General features: G+C 44.7%; 1 protein-coding gene across 11 annotated transcripts in view; it reads left to right on the top strand.

Annotated features, from left to right (window-relative positions):
* The first annotated feature begins 2,376 nt into the window (after positions 1-2,376).
* Positions 2,377-21,553, top strand: part of thrb (thyroid hormone receptor beta) — a 50,328-nt gene continuing 31,151 nt past the window's right edge. For 2 of the 11 annotated variants that reach the window (XM_040188478.2, XM_040188468.2), the window contains exon 1: positions 2,392-2,790. The gene's annotated coding sequence lies outside the window, so the exon portion shown is untranslated. Of the gene's footprint in view, positions 2,791-2,899; positions 3,041-4,843; positions 4,973-11,535; positions 11,722-21,553 lie in introns of those variants that run through there. The other 9 variants (XM_078080910.1, XM_078080906.1, XM_040188472.2 and 6 more) reach the window with 8 other exon arrangements.

Below are 21,553 nucleotides of genomic sequence, written 5' to 3'. Positions count from 1 at the left end.
GTTACTATAGGGCTGGGGTGTCAAACTCAATTGCACAGGGGGCCAAAATTCAAAACACACTTCAGGTCGCGGGTCGAACAGAATAAACATTTATTGAACACACTAAAACTAAATGTTTCTTTTAACATAAATATAAATACAAACAGACAAGAATGTTATTCTGCATTAAATAAAATTAAACTTTAAATAACTTAAAATATCTTGCTCTGCATAAAAATATATCCAGTCAAAACTATACAAGTTAGAAATATGAACATGCTGCAAAACAAAACAAAACCTGGAAATATAAACAAAATTTGTGCTTTTCAGAAATAACAAATAACGATGCAAAACATGCAGTTTTCTTTGCTCTTATGCCATTTTATCAGAGCTGGATGCTTTGCATCTTTTTTTGGCAACAAGGTGCTCATCAGTGAGACGACTCCTGTGTGTAGTTTTGTTTGTCTTTACTGAGAACAGCTTCTCACGCACATATGTGCTGCCAAACATGCACAAGGTTTGAGCCGCATGTAGACGGAGCTGGGACATTGCTGCGGGAATGGAGTGAATAAACAGTGTCGTACTTTGCCTTTAGTCTCCCACTACACTGCAGCTCAATCCGCTCCATCTGAATCTGCACAAGTGCAGTTTCCACGTCGACGGCAAATGGGTTGCCAAACAAAAAATTATTTTTTTGTTCCTCAAAATCACCAAAGCGCCGTGCGAACTCCGTGCGCAGTGAGCTCAGTTTATCAGCAAAGTACGTATTTGGGAACACCGTTGTTCCGCATTACTTGGCAACAGGGAAAGTGGGGCAAGTTGCACTGGTGCATTTGTGTCTCCCATAAAATCAGCTTCACTGCGTCATACATGTCAGTGATCATGCGGTCACGTCTCTGGAGCTGGAAGTTTAAGGCATTGAGACGTGCGGTTATGTCAGCCAGAAACGCCACGGAAAGCGCTCGGCAAGGCAGCTGATGGCAGATGGGATCTGTTGTTTATTTTGTTATCATTACATTACATTACATGTCATTTAGCAGACGCTTTTATCCAAAGCAACGTACAATAAGTGCATTCAACCATAGGGTACAAACTCAGGAGAACAAGAAACAAGAAAGTGCAATTTCCCCAAATAAGCCAATTTACAATTTGCTATAGATGAGTGACGTTACAAGTACAATTTAAGTGCTACAATTTGTTAGTCTTTAGTCGAGGTAGAGTCTGAAGAGGTGTGTCTTTAGTTTGCGGCAGAAGACGATATCAGCGCTTCGTATCGTCGGGCCATTAGTAACAATAATATAAAATGATCTCGCGGGCCAGACATATATGCTATATGGGGATAAACCCAGAAGGCCACCAGGAGCCCAGGTGCCGCGCACCTTGGCTACTTTAGGATTTCTTTGGGCTTATGCAGGGCCCGAATGGGTCGTACGTGTTAGCTAAATAGGGACCATGTATTCCCATTCAAGGTTGCAGAATGTGGGGTCCTCGTGGTTCCTGTGTAAATAACAAAACTGGGCCCCATTGGCAGTCAAGTGAAATCCCACAAGAAGCCCACTGGACTAACAGGAGGATCCACAGTGGAACCGGCAGCAGCACCTGATTGGGAGTCACATTTCAGCTCAACGCCGGCCGGGCTCTGGGCTGACTGGTGGCCTGCATGAGAAGTTTTGATCTGCACAAACAAGTGGAATGTAAAATATGTAGAAAATAAATACAAAAGTAGACGTGATTCCCTCACTGAGAGCGAAACATTCGACAAAACCACGACTCTTTGCTGTTCTGGCTCTGAAAATGGTGGAATGAGCTCTCTGCTGACATCAGGATTGCAGAGACCACAAAGACACACTTCTTCAGACTCTACCTTGACTGAAGACTAACATATTGTAGCACTTAAATTGTACTTATAACGCCACTTATTTATAGCAAATTGTAAATTGGCTTATTTGATGAAATTGCACTTTCTTGTTTCTTGCTCTTCTGAGTTTGTACCGTATGGTTGAAATGCACTTATTGTAAGTCGCTTTGGATAAAAGCGTCAGCTAAATGACATGTAATGTAATAATTGTGAACAAAAAGGAAATTTTGTTATTAATCAAATATTGGTATAGCCCAGTCAAAAGGCATTTCAATTAAGTTTAATTGATGTAACGATATTAAGGTCCCAAATAATTACAACAAAAACCCTCCTGCTGGATCTCCTCTAGCACACACACACACACACACACACCCACGCACACACACACGCACACGCACACACACACAGTATGTTGGAACACAATGTTTGCTGCCCTGTCGGCATGTACCAAGCCAACTGTAATAACAGCCGTCCGCCATCGCCAAAAAAAAGCGAGAAAAAAAAGAACTTGTGAGTCTTGTAATAAGGGCGAGGCCTATTCGGCTCGCTTCTCGTGGCCGTGATTCGGCTCTGATTCCCCGCAGCGGTCGGTCGGTCGGCGCGCTACAGTTGTCCGTCTCGTTGTCGCGGCTTCTCATGTTTTTTGTTTGTTTTCGGCTCCATGTTGAAGTTTTTCTTCCTCTTCTTTTTTCTTCTACCCGTTGAGCTCACATAGTGAGCGCGCGCGCGCACACACACACACACACACACACACACACACACATACATACGCGCGCCAGCGCGCGCAGCCGTCGCCTGCAACGCAGCGGAGCGGGTCATTCCAGGTTAAACCCCGGCGCGGCGTCCCGTCCAGTTTAACCGAGCGGAGGTCGCCGCTGGCTCCAGGCGGGGAGGAATGCACATGCACTGCGGCTCCGGATAATATTGGATAGGAGCGTCGTCTTGCATATGCGGTATGTTTCTTTTTTTATTTTTTCTTATTTCCGGGTATTCTTTGACAACAGTGCGGCCAATGACAGCCTCTCCACCACCCACCCCCCCTAAAAAAACAAAAATAAAAAAGGCTTACAAGGGCAGTTTAACAGCTACATGGCCGCACGTGCCGCTTTCTCTGGCGAAATGTGCATAATAACGTTCACCCTCGATGTGTCACTGGTGCCCGGTGGAGGGACTAACATTTGCCGGACTACGTTACATTTCGGGGTAATTGAATTTCGTGTTGCTAACCAGCGGACGGTTCGCACCTGAGCCAACGCGTCTTGGGTTTACACAGAATGATATGAGCCTAAATGATGGTTCGGAGTGGTTTTTATCCAGTGAGCAGTACTTAATGACTGTGATATTTCAACTTTTAAATCGGGTCGATAGCGCTTCTTCACGCCCACCGCGGTGTATTTGGTCTGGATGAGATTGCGAAATGAAGGACATAATTGATCGAAAAAGTTCCGATTTATTGCATTTGTTAACGCCGAATTGACCACTGGATGGTGACGATTTGTAAGCACATCTCTAAGTGGTGTTATCGTGTTGTACATTTTAACAAAAAGCGAGAGCTCATTAAATTGGCATATTCCGGGACGAGGTTCAGTATCCGGGTAGCTTTAATGCAGACTCGAAGCAGTTGGTTAAGTAGTTTCCCTCCAACTGGTTAATGTTTAATTCTCCTTATGCGGGGTTCGTTTCACTTCTACTTATGTGGCCGCAAACACGAGTCATTTAATTTGAGATAATAATGGGCCATTTACGTCGAGGACAAATTTGTTCTCGAGTGTAAACGTCAAGCTGTCGCCCGGTACATGTATAACAGGATTATACATTAGCACGTGTCGTTTGTGCAGCAGTGTGATAAGGTGCATGTTACCCAGAGGTGCATGCATTGATGCCTTCAAAGGCTGTCCGGAAATACAAGTGTAGTCGTGCGTGAGCGATGCAGCAGGGTGACTGGGAGTTTTCCTCTCTCACCGTGATGTCTGTGGTCTAACAACAGGAACTATGACATCAGCCGGTGTTGCAAAGTAAAAGTGTGCATGTATTAAAACGCACTCCTCGGTCCCGAAAAACCGCGGGATTAACAGTAACATTTGGTATATGTATGTAAATTGCATACACATACATTATCTTCACCAGTTTCTGATTTCAGAGACGAGGAATATAGACTGGCATAAAGTATCGACTTTTAATTTGAAGTCTTGGTTTTATTAAAACGATATTGATGGTATGTTTGCACAATACCCTTTTTACAAATAATAAAAGAAACACGATTAATACCAATTTAACGCTGGCATTTTCATTTTCAAAGCTGCATTTAAATACATCATGAAAAAAGGGAGTTTCTCAGGTGCTACTGAAGGCAGCATTTAAGGTGGTCCAGCTGCTGGCTTGGCACTATGCAGTGGGAGCCGTGAATATCTATCTATCTATATGTATTTATGATAAAAATAACCTTGGAGAGCTCACATTTATGGGATAGTAAGAGCAGAAGGGAATATCTGGCAACGGAAGGGCAGAAGCCTGAGGTCACAGGATGATATGAGCGAACATTATCAATTGTTTAACCACATCTGGGCAAGCAGAAGAGATTCTCACACTGCTTTCTTTGAGCCGTCTGAATCACCTGAGCAGGAAAGTCAAATCGAGCTGTTAAATTGGACCTATTTGATATCATTGTCTTAAACTCTAAATAAATAAGCAAAAGATCAGATTCAATTTGTGAAATTATTCAAACGTTACCCCATTATGGCTAATATATTTTAAATGAATCTAATATTAATCTAAAAGCACTTTAGCAACATGCTTACTAGCTATCTGTGTTAACGTCCTTAACCGGCTGTAGCTTTCTTCGAAATATCTCGATATATATTTTTTACAATACATAATATCATGCTGGAATGCATTAGTATCGGTTGTTTGATGCCAGTCACCACTTTGAATTGTTTGTTAGAACTTGTTGGGCTGCTGGCTTGAAGTTCCGCCCACCCGTCGACTGTCTAAGAACAAGTCTGGACTCCAAAATTACTAAACAGTTGCATCAGAACACAGACAAGTGGGACGAAGTGTTTGATAAAGAACCTTTCAGTCTCATTTATGGCGTTTTCACTTCCGTCAGGCCCACAGATATTGTTTCCCGGTTTCACAGTGAGTGTTTGTCTACATACAATCACATTTTCAGTTCTTTAATTTGTTGGTTTTATTTTAAAAGAAGTGATGTTGCCGTTTTTTCCCACACAAAAAACTGGATTTGATTCAGTAACCAAAAGTGTGTTTTTTTCTAAATCCATGAGCAGCAGTTTGGAACTTGGTATTAGTTGAATGATACGCATTGTTTTACATTTGGCACTAATGTTATGGATGTGATTGTAGGCCTTTGGTTTGAGGGCGGTATGTATTAAACGCCTATTTAGTGATGAGGCGACAGGTTGTCTTGTTTAACTCTTAAACAACTATTTCGTTTCATCGTTGTGCCACTTCAACAACAAGAAGTGGGCGTCGAAGTCCTTGAATGTTGCTCGGTAATTACTGAAGAATGATGCAGTCAAAGGTGAGGCCGCTGAACCATAATGAGCTGTGTGCATGTTTTTGTACATGATGTACTGCCAATTTTTGTATTGATTTCAACTATCGTTGCAATTATTTTGATTAACGATTCATCTTCAAGTCTTGTTTTATTTTTTCAAACGATGTTCCGGGTCCTTCAATGTGGGACGACGTTTGAGTATGTCGCTTTGAGTGGTTCTCAATCTGAGGATTGGGACCTCAACCGGGTTGCAAGATTGTTTTGTTGCCAGATCTTTGCTTAGATTGAAAATAATATTGAGGTCATGGGAACCTTTTTGCTGGTTTCTCATGCGTTGCACACACATAGACAGTGTGCAGGAGGTGGAAGTAGTCATCATAAAGTCACTTCCTTTTGCAACCGAAGCAGTCGCCCACTGCTCGCCAGTAGAGAGAATACAACGGTGTGGAGCAAATGATTAATTCATTACATTTTTTAATTTTTTAATAAGGATAATAAAAGATTCCAAAGGGATCAAAGGCCAACATACTGCAAGAGTTTGTTTGTAGCAGCCCCTGATGGTTGCAATCACTCATTATTTATAAATGCAGTGCTATACTGCAACATTAAACAGTAGCTGACCTGTAAAAAAAAAATGTCTTCCAAGATGTAAACGGTTGCTTATTTTACAGTATTCAACTGTATTTACAAATAACAGTATATTACTGCTGAGATTTTCTTGTAATTTTACAGCAATTTGTTACAGTGTAGGTTTAAAATGCTTTCTCAAAGAGGCCGTGTATTACTTTGTGAAACAGAAAAAACTTTCTACTGCTGCTGGAAAACGTTCCTCTCATGAATCACATGAACGATGCGGCGTAAAGGATCATACAACCAACCAGTAGGTCGCTTCCTACTAGCAGATGATTTAAAATGTTCTAAAATTAGGGGAAACGTCCCTGCTTTTTGTGGACATCTGTAACTTCATCTTGTAGGATGTAATAAATCGCTAAATTGTGGTGCGATTTTGAGGGCGGCACCATTCGGTGCTTGCCAAACACAAGTCGATGATGTTTGCAGAGATGCTCGCAGTCGCATACGGCTCAGTTACAGTTCTTACGTTTTCGTGCAGCCCACACGCAACGTTGCTGCTGCTGCTATGAATTGATCTGATCTGGTTTGGGTTACACTGCAGGAAAAGCATGTTAAATTATATTGTCAGTCTGTCCTAAGTTTATTTTATGGTGCCATAATGGAAAGAATTCTTTGGCAGTGAATTGTTAGTTCGAAATACTGACTGAATTGTGGCTTCACTAAATAAAGGTGTATCTTTCAGAGCATCAAAATACAAAAAAATATATATATATATACAACTTTTTTCTGTGTTTTGATGCTGTATTTTTAATATATATATATATATATATATACATATACATATATATATACATATATATATATATATATATACATATATATATATATATACATATATATATACATATATTTTACACACACACTAAATAAAGGTGTATCTTTCAGAGCATCAAAATACAAAAAAAAATATATATATACAATTTTTTTCTGTGTTTTGATGCTGTATTTTGTATTTTGATTCTCTGAAAGATACACCTTTATTTAGTGTGTGTGTAAAATATATGTATGTGGGTGTGTGTGTAATATATATATATATATGTGATATATATATATATATATATATATATATATATATATATATATATAAAAGGTGCAGGACTTTTGTGTACTTCTATTTAGGTTGTTGAGTGAAATGCATTACAGATACAAGGCTTCTAACATTATTAATTATTAACATTCCTGCACTGCCTGGTGTTGTTTTAACAAGAAAGTTTGTACATATTAACTTCTCCTTTTTAATTATTAAGGCACAAAGCTCTTAATTTCTCTATATTTTTATGGCTCGTTGTTTATTGCTGCTTACATTACTTCCAATGCTCTGGCTCATTATCGGACATATTCCATTAATGAACCATAACCACAGCTGCTGCTCTGCCCAATGTGCAATGTTATCGTACATAAGCAGCAGTTACATTCATTTATCTTGCAGTTCCAATATTCAGTAATGGTCATGTCATGTTGATTTCTATCCTACCAGCACTATGTCTTTATGAGGATAACAAAGCGAAATGATTTTATTCAAAATAGAAGAACATTTTCTCTATAAAAATGCATACTAGTGCAAACGACCAGCTCTATGAACAACAATAAGCAATAACAGCAACACTATGAAGTCACTTTTTTGTTTTTATGTTCTTTTTTAAATTGGGAGTGGGGGGGGGAAAGAGTCATTTAACTATTTAACCAACTGCAAGACTTTAAATGCTGATATGCACTTACATTTTGAATCCGTATATTCTGTTACATATTTTTCCTGTTTTCAAGTTTTAATCTGCATAGCTCACTGTGTATAACCAACATCAGGTTATAACCAACTTATTTTGGACATTTGGAATATGCGAAAGTCAATTGTTGTTGAATCAATGAAAATGTATCATCTTGATTTAATGATGCAAAATCTATTGTTTTCTCACTTAACTGAATGCTTTGTTTAAAACGAACGCCAGTGACAAACTAAACAACAACATCTAAACACCATTTAACCTTTGCAGATATGTGGTTTTTGCAGGATTTTAAGAGCTAATCCAGCTCATCCATCTGCTGATTGTGAAATCCGCTCAGGCAGCCAATGAATCCTTCTAAGGGGAAGTCCATATCATTTGGTTACCACAATGACACCTACGCACCAGCTTGGGCCGTTTCCCTGATTTTAAAAGGTTAAACGCTGTAATTAAACCTGCTGTGCAGTGCGTGACAGCAACCTCACAGTAACGATGTCCTGTCTCTACCTGGGAGCCGTTCGTCATAACATAAGTGGGATTTGCAGTCTTGACAGTAAGAAGAACATCTGAAGCATTAAAAATGCTGCATATCCGTTTCCTGTCGTGCATGCTGAGGGTGAAGGGTCAACGTCGCCAAGACTGTCCGATCTTACCTTGTTTGTGAAATGAAATGAGGGCTGAACCAGCAACGTGACACACAATAATCCGTGATCCCAGCCACAAGGCCTCGGCTCAACCCGATTTGATACTTGTTAATATGATGAAATAATGTGAAGCAATAACAATCTTCCCGCAGGTCTAAACATCGAGCTTCCGGTAGCCTTCCGCCGCACGCAGCTCAGACACATCGAGGTACTCATCTCTTTGTAATGATTTGACTTTCTAGACTTTTAATGTGAAATGCGTGCGTCCGTGTCGAGGACTAAGCCTTGAGTGCAATGTTACGCTCTGGGTACTGTACGCATGAGTAACGCGTCTTTGAACTGAAACCTCCACCCGGCAGACTTGTTATGGGTCTAATTCACTCCGGCAGTTATGTGGTGAGTGGATTCTGCGGTGATTTTTTTCATCCTCTTAGCTTCATTTGGTTGCTTATTCTTCCCCACAAAGTCTCTCCAAACACGACATCTTCTCAGAACGTTATTTTTAATATGCATTTAATCTCAAAATAATATTATTCAAGGAAATTACTCTGCATTTTGTGTACATCAAGGTTAGGCAGACTTGCTTGTGTCAAATGAACAATAACAATACAAGCTAAAAAACGAGGTTTAGTTATCAGACGATGGGTCGACGTACTTTGGAATGACAGTTAAAACCTATTCAAGCAAACCACTGAGTAGACCGCAGAAGGCCCAAAGAAAGCCTTTCCAAAATCGTTAAAGTGGAAAGCGGCACGCTAAGCGATTCCTGCAGTATTCTGACCGGTCACACCAGCGCGTCGGCCATCTTCCATGCATGCATAGTTGTTGCGTCCGAACAAAAAAAAACAACCCAAAAGCATTTCAGTGGCGCGTCCCGCTCCCTGCGTGGAAGGTGCGATGGTGGCGAGGATGCGGGAGTCTTTGCCGGCCGCGGCGGGTGGCGTAATGTTTGGCCCGGCTGGGCGTCCTGCACGCCGCAGCTATCGGGGAGAAACGGCTTCCACTCGGGTGTGATGCGCTGCTGTGCGGACTTCTTGCAATAGGCTCATTCATTCGGAATTCTTGAGCCGCAGCGGAACAGATTCTCTTTTAAAAAAAGAAAAAAAAACCTAGAAAGGGTCATCTACGTTTCTGAAACCAGGATGTAACATTTACATGAACAAACACGGAAGCCGAGCGCGTCTCCAACCTCGTACAAGGCAGAATACCAACGTCAATGTAAGCTCTGAATGCATCTTTCATTTCGTTCAAATCAAATTTTTGCCTGACATTCAAATCGAAGCGGGGGCACGTGTCAAAGTCGGCGGCGGCGGCGGCGGCGGCGGCGGCGCTCATGAAAGAGTGACGCCAAACATACCGGCCATGTTGAATGGAGGTCTTTCACGGGAGCCGTGGAATGGGAGAAAGAGAATAATCTCTGAGGTGTCACTTTGAGAGACTGACGGGGAGGCGACGTCTGCGGTAACATAGGAATACCTCCCGCGCTTTAGTATCTAAGGTTCGTTTTGGAGCCTGAAGTCAAACTAAACAGGGCCTTTTTCACCCACAGCTTACAATCTGTAACCCTGGAACGGCCCGTGCGAGGGCTGCGGACGCGTCCTTGAGCTGTGGCCTTTCTCTCGTGATAAGGGCCTCAGTTCACAGATGTTTTCTGAGGCTCTTTTAAGTCTTTTTGAATCTTCAAGGGTTTAAACCAAGATCTGATGTAGATTCAATCCGTCAGATCGTTTTCGAGGGTGACTAAACGTTCGGTAGGATCGCCGACTCAAGTTTATACCAAAGCCGCCGCAGCGTTTGCCCCGGCTGGCTCGCCGCCCTTCCCGCCCCGAGGCCCGCGTGCGTTCCGCCGCCGCGTGCCAGAAACACCCATTCCCAAGGCATGAGGTTGCCGTTGTGCTCCGCAGGGGGAAAAGGTGCTGTGCAGATGTTGTGTTCTCGTTGGCGCTCCTAATAGCGGGTGTTGTGTAATGAAAACATTGTGTCATGTGAAGGACCACACCAGTATTTGGCCAATATCAACAGTCGCAGTTAGCGGTTAGATACAATTTTTAAATTGCTTTCAGCAATATTTAAAGTCAGCTAGCTTAGCATGTGCTAAGTAATGTGTTTTCAATCGATGGCGTGAAGGCCTGTGTGTAATGTGGAAGCGTGACACTTGCATACACAGCGTACTTGTGCTCGTTGTTTTACACGAGTTTGGGGCAGAAGCGGAGAAAAGGCGCCGATGAATGTGGTGGAGCCTTTAGCAGCGGAACAGTTGTTGTTTTTCTGAGGGGTTGTTAGTCAAAAGGTGAGTGATTTAAGTTGTGGTGTGAGGTGTAACGGATGGAGCTTAAAACTCTTTACTTCTTTGGCCGTCTGTGAAGCTCGAAGTCGATCTCTGACCGGGAGGTTTGATGGATTAAACGTGTTCCAAGAAAACATTTATTGCACCAAACACCTTTTAAGGAGCCAAGCTTCTGACAGTCTCAATATATATCCTACAGACTTGATAAAAAACACATCAAGATGTTGCTTGTGGCAGGAATTATTACTTAAAGTGGTTTCTGTGGCTTTGGCTGCAAGATGTGGAAAAAGTCCTGCACACGGACCCTGAAAAAAATACAGAAGGATCGTATTGTGAGGTTTGTTTTGGATTCTAAGCTACAACAGAACACTTCTGGAGGTCCTGTGTCATGCTATAGCAGCAACAATATCCAATAGCAAAAGAACTGTAGAAGAATGTGGACTCGAGAGTCTTTTCAGGGGGTTTTGGCGATGCTCCTTGAAGTCATTCTGATGTAAATCCACCTAAAAGACTGTGGGCACAGGAACTGATGAGCTTCATAGTACGATAATTGTTGCGGCAGAGAAATGTATGAAAAAGCTTAATGCAAAAGATGCGGCGAGCAAATGACATCGAGTGATCCGAGTAGCTTGTCTTCAGACCAGTTACAGAGACGATAAACTTTGTATACCTTTTGTAAAAAAAATCTATAAAAAAATCTATTTATCAAAGAGCCACCTTTTGGCTAAAAATCTTCCAGCCATTAAAGTGCTAAATGAATGAATATCTAGACAGAAGAAAGTCCCATCAACGTTACTCTTGTAATCTGGGACTAACTAACGATCAATGAAGTAGTATTCTGGTGACGGTGTGATGATGTGAAGAAGGGTTGGATTGCCCGCGCTTCCTCGCCCTCCTCTCATCCGCTCTCAGCGTATCACAGAGGCGGACGCTTGGACAGAAGGAGGTAGACGCGGTAGCCGGGCAGAGAGGAAGCGAGTCGGACGGCGCCCTGGATGCTGCGCGCTCTCAAAACCGGCTTGTTTATTTTTCCCTCCCCGTCATGCCGGCTCTCTGTGTAGTGAGACGGGTGCAGAAGGACGCAGGTTGGCCAATCTCCCGTTTCTCTGCATTTAACAATGAGGCTTGATTTATCCCTGTCGTTCTGCCTGCTTTCTTTTCCTCGCGAGCACAGAGTTTAAAAAAAATAAATAATAAATCCTGCAAAACGGTGAGCGAGGGGCTATTTTGGGCAAAAGATGCGCTTCTGCAGATTAGCTGCATGTGTGTGTGCGTGCACGGCTGCAGGTGGCGTCCGCCTTCGACGTCGCGTTTATCAGAGTGAAATCCCAGTTTTGTGGTTGCAGTGCGACTCCTTTTTAGATGAGACACATTTGGGTAATTAGATCTCGACATCTAAGTAATCAGATGGTTCCCCCTGATTAGGGGCAAAGGGCTGAGGAGTAAACGCTCGGCTTTAGTGTCTCCGTCGCAGCCCTCCGACTGCTCTTAGCGTTGGATTGAGACCAAAGCGGATTTGTTCCTCCTCTCGTAGCGTTTTAACCTTTTGTGCCGTAATCAGCCCCAAGCGTGTTGTAGATTTACGTCAGCTAAACACGTTAATGAAATCTGCTTTGGTGTTTTTAAAAAGTCTCAGCTTTAATCACAATCTGTTTTGGTTTGGGATTCAAACCTTTTGGAACTTCCAGCAAATGTTTGTTGGTTTGCTGGGAATGGGTTTAGAAGAGCTCTGAACGTTTGTTTGCCACAGCGCGTACGTCGTAAACGTCTTTTTATTTATTTGTCAAACATTTGATGCGTCGGAGCTCGCCGTAAACGAACGAACCCTCTCGTCGGCGTCTGCGGCCTCCGTCTCATCCGAGAGTTCGGCGGTGCTCTCGAAACCTTCTTAGCCTCCGAGGTTGACCGTTTTTAATTGGCATTGTGGCGAACAGCCTGGAACTAATGTGTGTTGGGTTTTGTTTGAAAAGAAGAAGGAGAGAAAAAAAAAAAAGAAGTTCTTTGACATTTCTCTAAGAGGGGGGGACCCCCGTGGATTGAAAAAGACTGCTGTTGATCACAGAGGTTAGTGGGCAGCATACAAATGTAAAGTTCAATGAGGAGAGCAAACTGTGCAGCAGTTCCCAGAAACACATGTACACACACACACACACACACGCGCGCACAAATAAAAGTGTGGCGGCCAAACTTGCGGTCCGATATAAAAGACCGGCAGGGGGGCTCGCACACAGGTTTTTAAGTAAAAGCTGTAGCTGTTGTCTTACACCAAATTGACCTTTTTCCTCTTGTGCACTCATGTTGCTTTCTGAGGACGGGTAATTTGGTTTATTTCCAGACGCCTTGACCCCGGGGCTCCTCAACCGTGACCCATTAGCCGCGGCGCCCCCTCCCCACCCCGTCGCTAGAATGTGGAAATTTGCTTCAGAAAGCTTGAAAACTAAACCACACAGCGGAAGAACCACTGATGGGAAAGCTGGGCTTGTTAGCGGAGTGCCGCCCGAAAATGGCGCCAACGAATGCGGCGTTCTGCATCTTTAGCGCGGGCCGAGGCGACAATGTGAGCGTGGGTTTGTATCGGGGGGGCGGCCGGCAGGCCTTGATGACGGGGCAGTGATGAGCTTAATTTGCTGCGTATTAAGAGGCCTACACTAACTAATCTTCCCTTTAGTAGTCTAAGCCTCTGCTCGCCCTGGGAGCAGGAGATAGAGATAATATATATATATATATATATATATATATATATATATATATATATATATAATTAGGTGTCATATTTTAAGACAATACCAAATGAATGTTAAAGTCGTACTCTAAAGCCATTCTTCACTGCACAGTACTGCGTTCTATTGAAATAACCCCTGATTTGATTTAAAATGACCCTGCTTCATTTTGCTTCTTCATCAGGCTGAAATATTAAAAACCTTTTTTGTTTTTCCTCATCAATTTGCATTTAAATCTCTAAATCTTTCATCCCTCTCCCCCCGATCCGGAGCGGGGGATGGGGGGGGGGGGGGGTTTCTACCCAAACGGGTGGAGGCCTGTGTGGCTTTACACACCCCCTGGGCCGTCGGCGCCTCGAGTTGTGTGGCCTAATGTGATCTTGTTATAATCGGGAGTGGATTTATGTCGGGTGTGAGGAGCTTATGAACCCCCCCCCCCCCCCCCCCCCCTCCCCGCCCCCGGCAGTCGGCGTGGAGCTACGCTGTGTTTTAATGCTTCGGGGAAAGTCAAAAAATGCTCGTATGGAGTTGAATTATTAATGGGAGTGGAGGGAGAGGGGCTGTAAAAGCCTTCATCTTCGCTTTTCAGCCCCTGGCGAGTTACGGGGGGGGAGGGGAGGGGTAAACCGGGGCAAGACGGCGCGTGATTGCCCGGGTAGAACGTGGATACCGCGTGGACGGGACAGCCGGTAGGCGGGGCCGCGCTGATGAAGAACAGCAGTTGGGTTCCCTTTGCGAAATTCCCATGCGATTTCATGGACGTTGTTGAGCTCAACATCCTCTTTGTGGTTTGCCGTAACGTGCCGTTTGTCATGTCGCCGCTCGCCGCTTTCATGGTTGTCAGCGGCTCGTAAAGAGAGAAGTTCAATGAAATGCTACAAGGCCTCCAGACAAACTGAAGGACATGGATGAGCGAGTTTAACCTCCTCCGGAAATGTGATCAATGCTGGAGCTAAAATTGAGATGAGGCTGTTGTACTCAAGTTCAGAGAATGTGTGATGGTGTTCTTTGTGTTGTTGTTTTTTTGTTGACGACAAAAACAATGAAAAGATCCGAATAGCGGCTGAACCGTCCCAGCGCTCCGTGTCATAAAGCTCCATTGTTAAAAAGTATGGTACAAAAGAGACGTCAGTGAGCTGCGTTGTTGCACTGGATGAAATGCTTCAACCACACGCACTGTGAACCGGGTTCTACTCTTCAGGGAACTCAACGTGTTCTTCTGCAGAAGGCGTCCGCCATGTTTTGGCCCCCGTTGATAAAACGTTGCACAGCAGCAACTTCTTTTTAAAGACTTCTGCAGCAGCAGTCGTTTGGTTGGGTTTGTTGCGTTTTGAACTGCGCACAATGAACACCGCCGTTGTTCTGCGCTCGCTCTTCCCCTGAAGCAGATACACGCCGATTATGTATTTGTCACATTCAACAGCTGTGGGATTCTTAAAATGAGAACATTATTCAAAATGGGAAAGTCTAGGTTACAGAACAATTAAATCAAGATGAATGGTACGAACTTGCCTTTTCTTTGCCGCCTGCTGCCTAGAGGAAATTAAAATACACAATGACACCGATCCGTTTTACATACAAATCAGACGAAATGCATCATTCATTTGGACCTGCTGTTGTTTCTCAGTTTTAGTCAAACAAGTCGCTGACTTTTTTGGGCAGGTACAGTTTATCTAAAACGCTTTTCTGACACAGTGAATAATTGTTTGACACTTCAATGCGTTTACTTTACTTTTTGATTTTAAATGATCAATTGTCAAAATGTCAATTTGATATTTGGCCCTTTTCAATATTCTAATAGTTGGAACGTCATCTAAAAAAAAAGATCAGCTCTTAATGCAGACGTCCATTTAGCGTGGCGTTTCCTTTGGGGTCAGGGGGTCGGCGGCGCTCGGCCTGTTACGTAAGGCCTTGGCGGGGACGCTGAGAGCTGCGTGGCCCCCGCGCTGTCCCGCTGCCAACAAACACAGGAGGTTTCATCAGAGGGCCCTCTGGACTCTGGATGCGGCTCGATGCTGCTCCGTAGTTTGGCCCCATTGGTTTCTCTCTCTCTCTCTCTCTCTCTCTCTCTCTCTCCTAAACCCTTTTGCTTCTTTCCTCGCCCGCTTCTCTTTGGCCGACCCGCTGACTCTCATGCTTTAGTCCTTAGTTTTTATATCCGCTTCCCTCCCCCACGAGGCTGCGGTCAACACGGAGCTGTGAAGAGACAATGACTTCCTCCATTTGGTTTTTTGTTTGTTTTTTGTTTGTCTCAGGAATCCGGAACATTAGTTGCGTGGCGCTTGGTACACAAGATTGGACAGTTAGACAATCAGATTTAAATCTCCAGTGTAAAATAGAAGGTTACAAAGCAGAGGAATATAGAATACAAAAAGTTATTAGAACATAAAGTGCACAGGTGAACGGATAACGTCAGTCTACACAACTGTGTTTGTGTGTGTGGGAAAGTGCATGTGGAGGAAGAGTGAGTCTGTCGACGAGCCCGGCCGCTCAAAAACATCTTTGTAGTGGCTTTATTTTTCAGAGAAAACGACTCCTGTAATGAGTGAATGTAATAATAACAGAATGCAGAAAGCTGCGGAAATCAGATTATGCGATGATCAGTTTACGAGAGCAGGAAAAAGCTCAACCCCGCTCTGGAATGAGTCACACACTAACCTGTTTAGTTTTAGTGTTTAGATTCCGTGTCTATGGGTTCAATTGAGCTTTTCAACAACCTCACGCGCACACGCACGGTGTTACGGTGGCCTTGCACAGGCGCGTTTCTTCATCGCGCCTGTCGATGAAACCGCCACGTAAGCAGAGCATTGTCAGCGCAGACCGGTATGGTTGCAACCATGCCGGTTGGGTAACAGAATTTGCAAAGCTTGTAAACACGAGGGAAGCAACAAAAAAACCCATCCAGATCCTGTCAGTCACTTGGCAAGTGCAACACATTGGTCGACTAAGACTAAGTCTGATCAAGTCACCGCTTGAAGCCACAACCGCCGGCTGAATCAGCTTCACAGAAATAAGGCGGCCCGTGTTTACATTTATTTAGGCAGTGGGCGAAAAAAAAAAAAAAAAAAAGCCACACGGATGCGCTGTGGGGCGTTTCCACTCGGTATTCAGCCGCGCGCTCGGAACATTTCTCCCACGCAAATAAAAAGTGAGACGCACAGGAGGCCGCGGCGGCGCGAGACGGTGAAAAAAAGAAAAGGAAAGAAAGAAAAGCACTTGAGGCGTTCTTTCACGCACCCGTTTTTAAGGCTTCAGTTTCAGGTCCTGGTTTCACCTTCATTCTGAATGCAGCGAGCGCGGCGTCTGCTTGTCGTAACGTGGCATCACTGTGTGTGTGTGAGTGTCCCCCCCCCCTGGGCGAGGACACCGCTGTAAACTACTGGATGCAGAAATGTGACCCGGCACTAATGCATGCAGAGCGAGATGACCAAGAGGCCAGTGACTATTCCTCAGAGAGAGGAGCTTTGTGCTTTAGACGCCCAAAATGCATCCATTACCCCCCGACCACCCCAGGCCCTTTCTTAATGCCCCGACTTGCTCCTTTTTATGCTCCTCCGGGGCGTCTGAATATATGTGTATGTCTGTGTGTATATATTCATACACACACAACACAAAGGGCCTCTTCTGGACCTCACAGCTGTGCACGAGGCTCCGGCTGGACTCGCTGTCCTAGTTTGGCTGCGTATTGACACAAACAGGCATAAATACAGTCGCCGGGGGGGGGGCGGGGACATCGGAGGGCGAGCGATATGCGGTAGGGTACCACGCGGGCCGAGTGAAAGAGACGTCTGTCCGTCCGTCCTGCCGGTCACACTTTGTGTCGGCCCTTCTTGTGATGTTGCCCCCCCCCCCCCCCCCCCCCACGGATTCCACGAAGCGAGGCTAAAAGTAGCGCTCGCTCGCTAGCGGCGCGTGTGTGAGGTTTTGGTCCGCGCCTGTAAGATTCGAAGCATTGCTTATTTGCTTATTTAGCCATCTGCAGTTACTTCCAGGGAGATGTTGGTGGAAGTAGAGGTACTTCTTTTTTTTGGGGGGGGGTCTTAACTTGTTCTGAAATGGATTCATGCCGGCGCACCGCCAAACACTTTGGGTTATTTTTAGAAGGCAGATATTTTTCCACTGTTCTGTAATTTCATCGTCAGAGATTCCTTATCGTGGGTTCGTGCTTGTAAGAAGTCGTGCAAGCTGCAATTTTCCCGTTCGGAGGTAATTACTAGATGTTCTTTGCGTGGGGCGCGGCGCGGCCAGCGGGACACGGGGTGCTCGTCTTCTGCGTTCTACTGCAGTGGTGTGAGGTCAATGTGCACCACCGGCAGGTGGGACAACAGGAACAGTCCCCGCTGTCGCGTGCACCTTGCGGTTAATGTCTCACTCCGCCCCCAATGTCGGGAGGGTGGTGTTTCCTTTGTGTGGCGAGGCAGCGCGGCGTCCCCCCCCCTCGTCTGCACGTCCAACGTCCGCGGCCTTCCAGCCTAACTAACATTAGCTAACTAGAGGACGGCAGGTCAGCAGCTCCAGCTGTTTGGCCTGGGGGGGGAGGTGGGGGTTGGTGGCTTTTTTAAGGCTGCCTGGAATAGTTTTATAGATTTACGCTTAAGCAGAATAACTGTACAAAAGCTTCTGTCTGAGTCCGCCTGCTAACGCCGAGGGTTCAAAAACAAAGGCACGGTGTGGATACAGCGCTTGGGAGGGAAAAGGGGGGGGGGGGGGGCTTGCCAAAATATGTGTGCTGCCTCAAAGGCTGGATTGCTTTCAAGCATTCAAATGGAGGGAGGGGGGGGAGGGAGGGAGGGAACGGAGAGGCCAAGGGTATAAAAGGAGCAACAGATGAACAAGGCAGAGAGACACGTTGTGAAACTAAACACACGAGTCCACAGCGGCAAAATCAGAACCAAGTACAAATAGGCCTGGGGCGAGGGGGGGGCATAAAGGCGGCTGTTTGTTGTTTGTTGTCATTTCCTTGAAATTAGATTGCTGGCAGATGAGAAGAGGCAGCATTCTAATAACAAGCCGGAGCCCATTGATTCCTGCGAGTGTCTTTGCTTTGGTTCCTGGTTTTCTCCGCTCCTTTTTAATTTCCAATGATTATTTTTACCCTCGAAACCCGTCAGTCCGAATCGAGTTGTTTTGCATCCCTCATCGAGAGAAGCTATTGAAGGGGGATGCAAAATGGCCACAGGTGGGAGCTGTACAGCTGCACGAGGAATGGAAAGGTTACTGATCAGGGCTTCTAACGGAGTACAGGTTTAGACTACTAGAAACAGTTTTTTCTATTGCAGTAGTAACCCGGTACCTATTCTTAAATTGAAGGGCTGTTTACACTTTGAACCATAAATCAGGAGACGGCCCTTTACCGCCTTACTTCGGCCCAGTGAGCCGTTTAAATGCAAACGTGTTGTTGAACACGCCCCGAATACCAGATTATGTTGTTGTGAGAAACAGGTGTGAGGTAAAAATAAAGAATGTTTCTATTAGACTATAAATAACATGCATGAAAAGATATCAAATCTCTGAAAATATTTTTATTTTGAATATTTATTTTTTACTGAAAAATCTGTCAAAATCCTTCCTCCCCAGAAACGTTTTTTTTCCCATGAATTTGGACTCTGCTTTTACATTTATCGCGTGTGACAAAGTGTCATTTAAGTTCAAGCTCTCGGCCAACTAGACTGCAGACGCACCATTAATCATTAAGTCTCTGTACTTTCGCTCCGACGCGGGACTGTGTGCTGCACGTTTCACCTTAACCCTGCTCACGTGTCCGTCCGTCTCTCTCCAGAGTACCAGAGGTTCGACGGGGGGGGGGGCACAGTCCATTGTGGTTGTTAACATGTCACCGGGTTCCTTTGGTGTGCGGCCGAAGGCTCGTAAGCGGTGGGAGTGAGTGAAAGCGGGCAGAGTGCGCCTCGCCTTCGCGGCGCATTTCTATTTGGTTGAATTGACAGGAGTGCTGCAGATGTTGTTGCCAGATGTTGATCAATCTGTGACTTCAGCTTTGCAACACACCTTTTTAATGTCGCCAGCAGATGAAGAGCAAACACACACACACACACATATATTTGCTATGGAGAACGGTAAAAGCCTCCCACTGTGCTCCAAATGTGTTTCTGCAGTTATGCAGCAACGATGCCAAAGCACAGTGCGTCACTGCGTCCATTCAACTCTTCATAGGTGTGCTGTAAAGGAATGTTTCTTTTTTTATATGGTACAATACTAATACTATAATAATACACATGGGACACGCATTCAGACGTGAACCGGGGAAAACATTTTTGGGGGGGGGCTCATGCACCCAGTGAGAAAGCTGTATTGGAGTGAACAGGGGCCGTAATGGAGTCTGCCGTCTGGTTCATACGGACGCAACGTGTTTGAGATACACACCATGTTTCTGGCTCCTGTGAAGAAAAAAAAAAAATGTGTTTGTTGACAAAGAAACCTCAAGAGGGTATTTTTTGCTGGCCTGGAATGAGTCCCTTTTCCTCCGGTATGTAGCTTTGGTTTTGGGCCCTTTTATATCCATCTGAGAAGAAGACTGCAGCTAACCAACGCCTGCTGAGAACAAAGGGACCTCTGACCTCTGATTTTCCTCCTCCTCCTGCTTTTTGTGTGGCGCGTTGATGCAGCGGTCGATCTGCATGGCGTCCGAATCGCTCCGCTCCCGATGGGGGTTTTTATTGCGTTGGTTTGACGGAGTCGCTATTTCTCACGTGGCATTTTCTCTTTGCTCTGAACTCCGGCCTTTTTTTTCTCACAGAAGTGGCTTTGGAAGATGAATATATATATTTTTTGTCGTGCCATTTGAAATTAAAGCAAAAACCGCCCAGTGATGCTGGAGCGTTATGGGCTGTTAGTCAGAACAATCGCACAGTCCATTAATAATAGTAATCGAGCATCAGAGCAGCCGCGTGAAGACTAGACGGAGCTCAAAGAAACACGCATGCATCTCGACCCTCGACGTTGTGTGAAACAATTTATAGAGGCTCGCAACAAAATAAGAATCCCACTCGGCTAACAGCTTATTCACCACTGAAGCTGCTGTATGTCTCCAACACCGCGTGTGATCCAGCACTCTCCTCCCCGGCACAACAAGTACACACTCATGTTCTGTTTCTCCTTCAACAACCTAAAACACACCCAATATAACTTCCCTTTACTTTAGCAGTTTAATTGCATGCATGCCTTGCTTAAGTATAATATTTATTTGGAAATTGGCGTTGTATTTTTTTGCTCTATAATGAGATAATGAGATGAGACAGTATAAAAGGACTCGATATAGTTTACGGACAAATGTCTTTTTATGGGACTCAGAGGCGCAGGAAAACAACAGCGTTCTCGGTATTGAAGGAACATTCCATTCAGTTAAAACGTGTGGCTCATTGCTCAACAACATGCATCAGGCTTTGGACACACACACACACACACACACACACACACACACACACACACACACTGCTTGTTAGTGGAATACATTCATTTTTGTTTTGATCTTTTCAAGGAACTTGTTGATAAGACAAATATGGAACATCTCCAGCGTTCTCCTTTTAGAAGTCAGCTTGGGACGTTTTGATGTCCCCCCCCCCGCCATCGTCTCTCTTCTGCTGTTTCCTTTCAACTCTTGCAGAAGCTGATCAAAGTTTTTAAAACGTGCTACAGCTGGAACAGCTGGATGTCCTCGGGTTGTTTTCTGTTACATGCGAATCAGAGGTCACGTGTGGAACTCTCCACGTGGCTCCGTCTGCCGCGGCGACATTGAGGCGTTGACCAAAGACGTGGCCTTCGTTGGGTGCAGGTAATGACGAGATGCACAGTTCGCCTGCCTCATAACCCATCGCTTTACGCTCACTTTGATACTTTGATAGCAGGACGGTTTACGCACTTTCCAGTTCATGTAGAGGATTCCTTTTGTAGGAAGGAATTGGAGGAAGTTGGCTTCAAACGTCTGCTCAGGCGAACAAAAGGGGACAAAAGAGGGAAATTTGCATGCAGGTTAATTTGATTTCATTCGCATGGGTGATGCAGCTGCTCCAAATCTATGCCAAATGACTCAATTCCTTGGATAACCGGCAGATGTTGCTCCCCTTTTCTGTTTTAAAATAATAGCGCTACTGTCTTTACCGACCTATTTGGTGTTGAGCTCGTCCAAATGTAGCAGAAAGTCAAGTGAAGTTCCCAGCTTTTCTTTTTCGACCAGCTTCTT

This window comes from Gasterosteus aculeatus, chromosome 10, assembly GCF_964276395.1.
Source record: "Gasterosteus aculeatus chromosome 10, fGasAcu3.hap1.1, whole genome shotgun sequence".
Classification (NCBI taxonomy): domain Eukaryota; kingdom Metazoa; phylum Chordata; class Actinopteri; order Perciformes; family Gasterosteidae; genus Gasterosteus; species Gasterosteus aculeatus.
The sequence above is the reverse complement of the archived record's forward strand: the minus strand, read 5'-3'. Positions and strand labels throughout refer to the sequence as shown.